Below are 7396 nucleotides of genomic sequence, written 5' to 3'. Positions count from 1 at the left end.
CTCAAACAGCCAGGCTGGGAGCAGAGGCACTTACTTAATAAAGGAGGTAGAAAATGAACATCTGATCTCTTATGTCCCTGAAGGCACCTCTGCAAATGGTAAATATCTTCTTAGGTTCAGCCTCACAGGGAGGAAGAACACTTTTGTAGCTGGTAGACCTTATTTTATAGACTAGGGATGAGTAGTCTTAAGTCAGGCAAGTCAATGGTTCCTTTCAGTAGAGAACTTTTAATGCCATTATTTGGACTCTATAAAGCTAATGAGTCTTCAAAACAAGCACTTGTTCACATGCCTTTTCCAAATAAGAACTATCAGTTTAGGCTTAACATTCAGGAATGATGGAGGCTTTTTCTTTTTCCTTGAGATTCTATTTTATTTAGCTCCATGATAAATCTGACATTGCACTTGAAAATAACCCATAGAAGTGATAGAGGAAGGAGCTGAAATTCTCCTACCTGAATAACATGATTATACAATGCTATCTCCTTCACCTCCAGGTGCTGTTTTAAAGACTTCCTCTTGTACAGACGGTAACACAGCCAGCTTGAGATGCTAAGTGATATTTAACCCTTGGCATTTTCTTATTGGCATTTGATTTTTGTGATAAGTAGGTCTTTTTTCTCTCAATGAGAACTGATTGACACTTAATGTTCCCCCTAATGCAGTAGTAAAAGATTTAATAGAAGTGGAACATGGTTGCTACAGTATATTTTCAGGCACTAAAGTTCGAGCAGAATGGAATAAGGGCCAGGTGGCGGTATCTACAAACTGTGCTAATAGCTCCATCAACAGATGTTTAATGTACTTAGAGTTATTCTCCACATCCTACTGTTGCTAATACATTTCCTCCCATACCTCCTCTCAACACAAAAATTTTGAGAGGAAAGGAAACATTAATAACCCCAAAGTGTTTAATTTTAAAGGATATTTAGATCTTAATACTGATCATAAGGTGACCTATTTGACCACTGGATGGCTTATTGCAGGCTCCAATAATTTTGTTGCCATCATTAGTAAAAGTTGTTAACCAAAGGAAGGCTTAAAAATGTATAATATTCTCCTATATTTACCCTTGGATTGCATACTGCTTTAAAGTTATTTTTCAATGGATCAAAAATACAGAAGGGCTATAGAGTGATATTTTAGCCTTGGGTGCAGATGAAGCCAACTAGCTACCTCACCAAGTATGAGAAGTGTGCTGGCCTGCCAGGGAGAGCCCCTGCTTTCTCCAGAGTTTTCAGTTCTATGGTCAGTCCATCAAGTCAGGCAACCAAGATGGAGTAGACAATTTTAGAGAGTGGCAAGTCAATTATCAGGGCATGCATCTATTTTTTTTACTACAGTGGGAAAAAAAGAATGGAGAGGTGACTCCCACCTGGCGCAACACCATCTGTAAATACCTTAGGAGGTTTATTTATAGGATTATCCAGGCTCCACGTTGCCAGATAGAGAACAGGGCCCTGGGGAGGTGCTGAGCTAAAGGACAGAGGAAGCGCTGTGAGAGAGTTTGGGAGCATGTGGCGATGGACTTCTCAAAGCTTCTTTGAGCAATTCAAAGGGAACATGGCAAGGGAGGGAGTGGACAAATGTGGGCCAGCCCATAGAAGAGTCCTCTACCCAGGCAGCTACATGGATAGGTCCTTGTCATGTACCCCATCCTTGTTCTTCTGCATTTCTTTTCCTCACCTGATCAGATTGTCAGCTTTTTCCATTTTTAGTATTTCTATATGGTGGAAGAGGCCTCCAAATATGCTTCAGGCTCAGGAAATCATGATGCAGCAGTGCTTGAGCATTCATTCCCATTTGACAAATTTTAATCTGTTCTATAATTTAAAGTATGCGCAAGGTGAGTTAGCTATAATTTGGTTCATTGGCAAATGAGCACAAGAGAAAGGCATCCTAAAACAAAATCATAGCATGTGGGTTTTCTGTAACACTCATTTTAAGTTAGATGTCAACAACAATAGAAAGAATAACTACCCCTCTAAAATTAGATTGAATTGGAAGCACCATATGGTGGTTGTAAGAGCTTTGGAAAGAACGCCAATGATGCCATCTCTAGATTTTTCCTAACGAGGCCTTAAACAGTTATGAAATGTTGGGAAGGTCACCAGCCTATGTGGTCATCAGGGCAATTCAATGGCCACTACTGTCCTTTCTAAACTGTAAAATGTTTCCTGATCCTTATCATTAGGTTCTGTTTCTGCTTGAGAGAATTCCCGCTGACATTTCTGCTTGTGGCCTAAAACAAAGGGCAAGTTAAAGTAGAAGCAAAATTGAGTAATTTGAATTCTTGTTCTAACACAGATTAAAATTATAGAAGGGCACTGTTTTATGTGAGATCCTATTTCTATTTAGTTAGATTAGCAATTATCATTTAAAATATTTTCAAGGTAGTTTAGACATAAAGATTTGCCTAATTAAGGCATGAACTTGAGAAAAGACATCTTTAAATGAAGCGACAGGATGTGGGTATTTCCCATAATCATTTAATTCTACAGTATGAAAAAAATATCAACAGTTAGCTTAGCAGGAGAGGCGACTCCCTTGAGAAGGAGCAAGGGATGTGCTGAGTCTGAGTAGGTCTTTCTAATGAAGAAAGGCGCAGAGTAGAAGTAGAAGGCCAAACAGAGAGGAAGATAAAAATTAAAACAAAGTAATATTTGAAGAGACTACAATACTATTTAGCTCAAACCACAAATAATAATTATAAAAACAATGATGTGAAGTATAATAGGAAAACACGATTGTGATATAAAAATGTTTTCTAACACTTTTTAAGTCATGTTAGTGAGACAGAATTCATAGGTTACATATTCTCTTTTTTTATTTAGCCTTTTCTGGTTGTCATATACTTGAAAATTACAGAAAATATCTTTTAAAAAGCACCCTGAATCCTATATCACAGTAAACACTATTTACATCTGGTATATTTCTTTTCAGATATATACATTTAAAAAGAAAATTTGGATCATAATTTATAAACAGGATTATATACTTATTTTCCCAGTACTGATTTTCATGAATATTTCCCCCACAAAATCAAATAGTATTTAAAAGCCTAGCTTTAAGTGGGCCTATAGTATTTGTTGTCCAGATGAAATCATTCCCCTGTTGTTATAAAAAGTCATTAGTTGGTGCACCTGGGTGGCTTAGGAGGTTAAGCATCTGACTCATGATTTTGGCTCAGCTCATGATCTCATCTCCATCATGAGATGGAGTCCCAGTTCAGGCTCCACGCTCAGCAAAGAGCCTGCTTGAGATTCTCTCCCCCTCTCTCTCTGCCCTCCCCCCACCCCGCAAAAAATAAATAAATAAGAGAAACTTTAAAAAATAAAAGTCACTATTCCTCATCACATGGGTATGGGCAGTTAGAAGCAATAGACTCAATGCTCACATAGCAGCATGCACAAGTTTTAATCCTAAATGGGAAAAAAGTAAGTAACACAGTAAGATATATAACATGGAACTATTCATATATGTAAAAACATGTGCATGCCAGAAAACAGTTTACAGGGTACAAAATCAGGGCTGAACACAAACACTCCCTGCGTAATACATCTTTAGCCGTATCAACTACAGAGGAACATATTGTACACACGGTGACTTAAAGTTCCACTCCTAGGCAAAGGCCTGATAGATCTGTGGACATATGTTCACCAAAAGATGAACCAGAAGCTTCTTAGCAACACTATTAGTAAGAGCAAAACCAGAACCTACACAAATCCCAACAATAGAATGGCCATGAATAGCGAATAGTCACAAACTGAGCTGTTATACAGCAATAAAAACAATCTTCAATAGCACACAAGAACTTGAATGAATCTTAAAAACACAATGTTGAACTAAAGAAGATAGATATGTAAGAGTCCAAATGGTATTGTCCTGCTTATATAATGTACAAAACAAGCAAAATCAATCTCTCCTGCCAAGTCAGGATGGTGGCTCCCCTCTAGTCGGGCAAGTGAGTAGAAGATGCCCAAGAAACGCTGGTGGGGTGCTAGCCACAACTGCCCCTTGATCCTGGGGCTGATGGCACAGGTGTGCTCAGATTGTGAAATTTGCCAAACTGCACACTTAGAGTTAAGTGGAATTGTCTATATTTTTTATGATATTGCAGTACAAAAGCTTTTTTAAAAAGTTATGCATTAGATACATTAGAGCGGTTGCCTATCAAGGAGGAAATGAAAGAATGAATGAATCAGCTTTAAATGTATGGTTTTCAAGAACTTATTGCTATGGAATATCAAAGAATTTTCTCATTTTGTTATAGGTTTTAGAAGAGTAGGTTGCTCATTTTTGCTTCAGGGCTTTTTAGAAAACATGTGGCAGAGGTTGAAATTATGTAAGCATCTGGATATGTCTTGTTACTAAGATTTTGAGTAATTGAATCTTAATAGTTCTCCCAAAGTGAAATCAAGAGTGGCAATTATGATTTAGAAAGCAACTTCTTAAAAAAAAAAAAAAAAAGAAAGCAACTTCTTTTGCCTTAATGTAATGATTTAAAAATTGGATCTTTTAGTTATTTCCATTTTTAGAACACAATATTTATTTCACTTTACTTTTTCTTTTCTTCATTTTCGCCTCAACAGCAACCTTTCTAAATATTGTTGAACATAATCACAGGCACTTCCTGCTGAAAGCAGACATTTTTCCTTCCAGAACAACCTAAACAGATTAGAAATCACAAAATGCTTCTAATTTTAATTCCCAGCAGAGAATTGCTAGAAGGGTTGTTTTAGGTTATCCTGGTGACATTTATTAAGATCAGAAGGTGCAGAGATAAGACCATCAGAAATGTTTATCTTATTTAACTATTTAGATCCTCCCACACCTGCTTAGCCCAGTGACCCTAACTCTCCTATAATTGCCTATATTAAATGTTTAGTGGGCATGAGGCAAGAACATGCCAGCTGAAACAAAACGCGTGTGGCTTTCTTTTACATCAGTTTCTATGGATGGTTCTAATTCCACTTAATGGATAAGATAAAAAGACTTTCACTAATTGAGTCACTTATTATATGAGTGTATTGCTAGGCATGTAGGAAAGCTTTCGCCAGGTGCTCTAATTTTATTTTTCAGTAGTATAAATGTAATTGGAATCAAAATTTAGTCTACAAATAATTTTTGTCTCCTCCAATCCTTTCTGTTTTTTTCTGACAATTTTTATAAAGAAGTCAATTGAAATTTTGCCTTCTTGCGTGACTTTTTTAAAAAGCAACTTTATAAAACATTCAGCAATTGAATCATTTCTTAGTATGTCATTGCTCTTTCTTTGCATTCTAAGCCACAACTGGCAATTTAATGTTGAGCATGTGACTTACAAACGTATAATTTCAGAATGACATCCTTTAAAAAAAAAAATGACATCCTTTTTGATGAACTGAAAACCCACCCCTGCAACAAACTCCTTGTCTGTATTTTTATCTTTTTCTAATTGCTCATTTTTTCTAAAATTGCATGCTCTGTCATAATACAGGGTTCCAGTAGACTTTACCAGGTCTTGTTTGTGTACGTGTATCTATCGCATGGGAAATAGATGCACATGTATATAACTCTTCGTTCTTGAGGACATTCAATGAATAAGAACACAGAATCATGTGCTCTATAGTTTACTGAAGCCCCATGGAAAACCCTACTGCAGTAGCTATGCAAAGTTCTGGTTAAACATTGTCCTAGCGTTTGCACTGCTCCGTCTGTTGTTTTTACGCTAGACTCAGCCCAGGTTGGAGGCAGTATTGACTTTGTAATTAAACCATTTTACCTTCAGAATTTTGTAATCACTGCATTTAAAGCCATCTGTTGTGGTAAGAGGGTAAACTCTTTTTCCTTTCTACCTTGAAAGGAAAAAATCTAAGTCACCCCTTTTTTTTTTCTTTTTTAACTTTCAGAGTCCTGATTTTAGGGCCTCGATCTGGTAACATGTTAGTAGAGAAAAAAGGAAGAAATTCTCTCTGAGTGATAGAAAAGGAAGTCTGTCATCGAATTCACAATAAATACAAACAGAATACCTGCTTTTTGCCAGAGGTCTATTTTTCCCTCTTAAACATGTAGAGCTATTGTTAATTTATTAGAGGAGAAATGGAGTGATATTAAAGACAGATTTTGACATATTTCGTGGTGTCAGATATTTTCCTTGCTAACTTACCATGATATTGGCAGGACTCTAAGAGTGTGCCTTTGCTGTGGGTAGCATGGTTCTTATTACAGCGAGTGAGGAGGGCTCATGACACAAATAGGATGTTCAGGGAAGGGGAAAATACTTTTTAAATAAGTGGCTTATCAAATGTATTGCCTTCATAGTGATGTGTCTTTCTCTTCCCAGAAAGAAGAAACACAAGAATGGCCTAATTTCCATCTCTGGTAAATCTATGTAAAAGGCCTGAAATTAATCCCATCCCTCACCCCCACACAGTGGATGAGCGTAGTGTCCGAACTATGATAAATCGTACTTTTTGTGTTTAGGAAATACAGCAAAAAGAGTTTGGAAGTACGAACTTTAGAGTCAGGACAGGGCCCAAGTCATGGCCTTATCACTTTTTAGCTTGTGGTCATGGAGGAGTCACTTAACCCCCCTAACCTGAGGTCCTGTCGTCTATAAAATAGGGAAAAAAGAAGTACTTCTGTCGCAGGTTTGCTGTGGGGTCTTTATAAGATCATGTAAAATGCTTCACATGGTGCTGGACATGTGGGAGGCACAGAGAAAAATCTATCTGTCTCAATCAATTTCACGTGTAACATGCAGTGTAGCTCATCAATCAAAATACCTGGATATGTGGTTTAAAAGTGGACTGTTAAAGCAATTTCATAGTTCTCGTTGGCTCACATCTATTACGTATGTCCATCTGGGCAGAGAAACAAGACAGGGAAATAACTGCCAACTATTGTAAAATTCATTATTAATTGAATAGTTCTTCCCCACTCCACCCCCCCAAATAATTTGGAGACTGAACGAAAAGTGCAATTCAGAGATTCCTCTTAAATGGCCCATGGCAAGCCAACAATAGCTGACTATGGTTTGGGACAGGGGTGAGATGGGGTGAGGAGCAGCGCATGGTGTCATCCCCGGCAGAACCGTATAGTCTCAGAATGCAAGCTTTCACCTCCTGATGCCTGGCTTTAACTTAGCCTTGCTGCTTACTAGATGTGTGACTTTTGGGAACCCACCTGATGTCTCCAGTATCTAGTTTCCTCATCTGTAAAATGGAGATAACAGAAGTACCTACCTTATAGAGCTGATGTGCAGATGTACAAAGGTAATGCCTATAACCTGTTTAGCACCTTGCCTGGCACAGAGTTGACACCCAGTAGATTTATTTTTTATTAAAAGAGCCCCATAATATGTGATGACTGCCTACTGAACATTGGAATTCAAGATAAGAGAGTTTCTAGTGAT

Source organism: Canis lupus, chromosome 1 (genome assembly GCF_011100685.1).
Source record: "Canis lupus familiaris isolate Mischka breed German Shepherd chromosome 1, alternate assembly UU_Cfam_GSD_1.0, whole genome shotgun sequence".
NCBI lineage: Eukaryota > Metazoa > Chordata > Mammalia > Carnivora > Canidae > Canis > Canis lupus.
The sequence above is the reverse complement of the archived record's forward strand: the minus strand, read 5'-3'. Positions refer to the sequence as shown.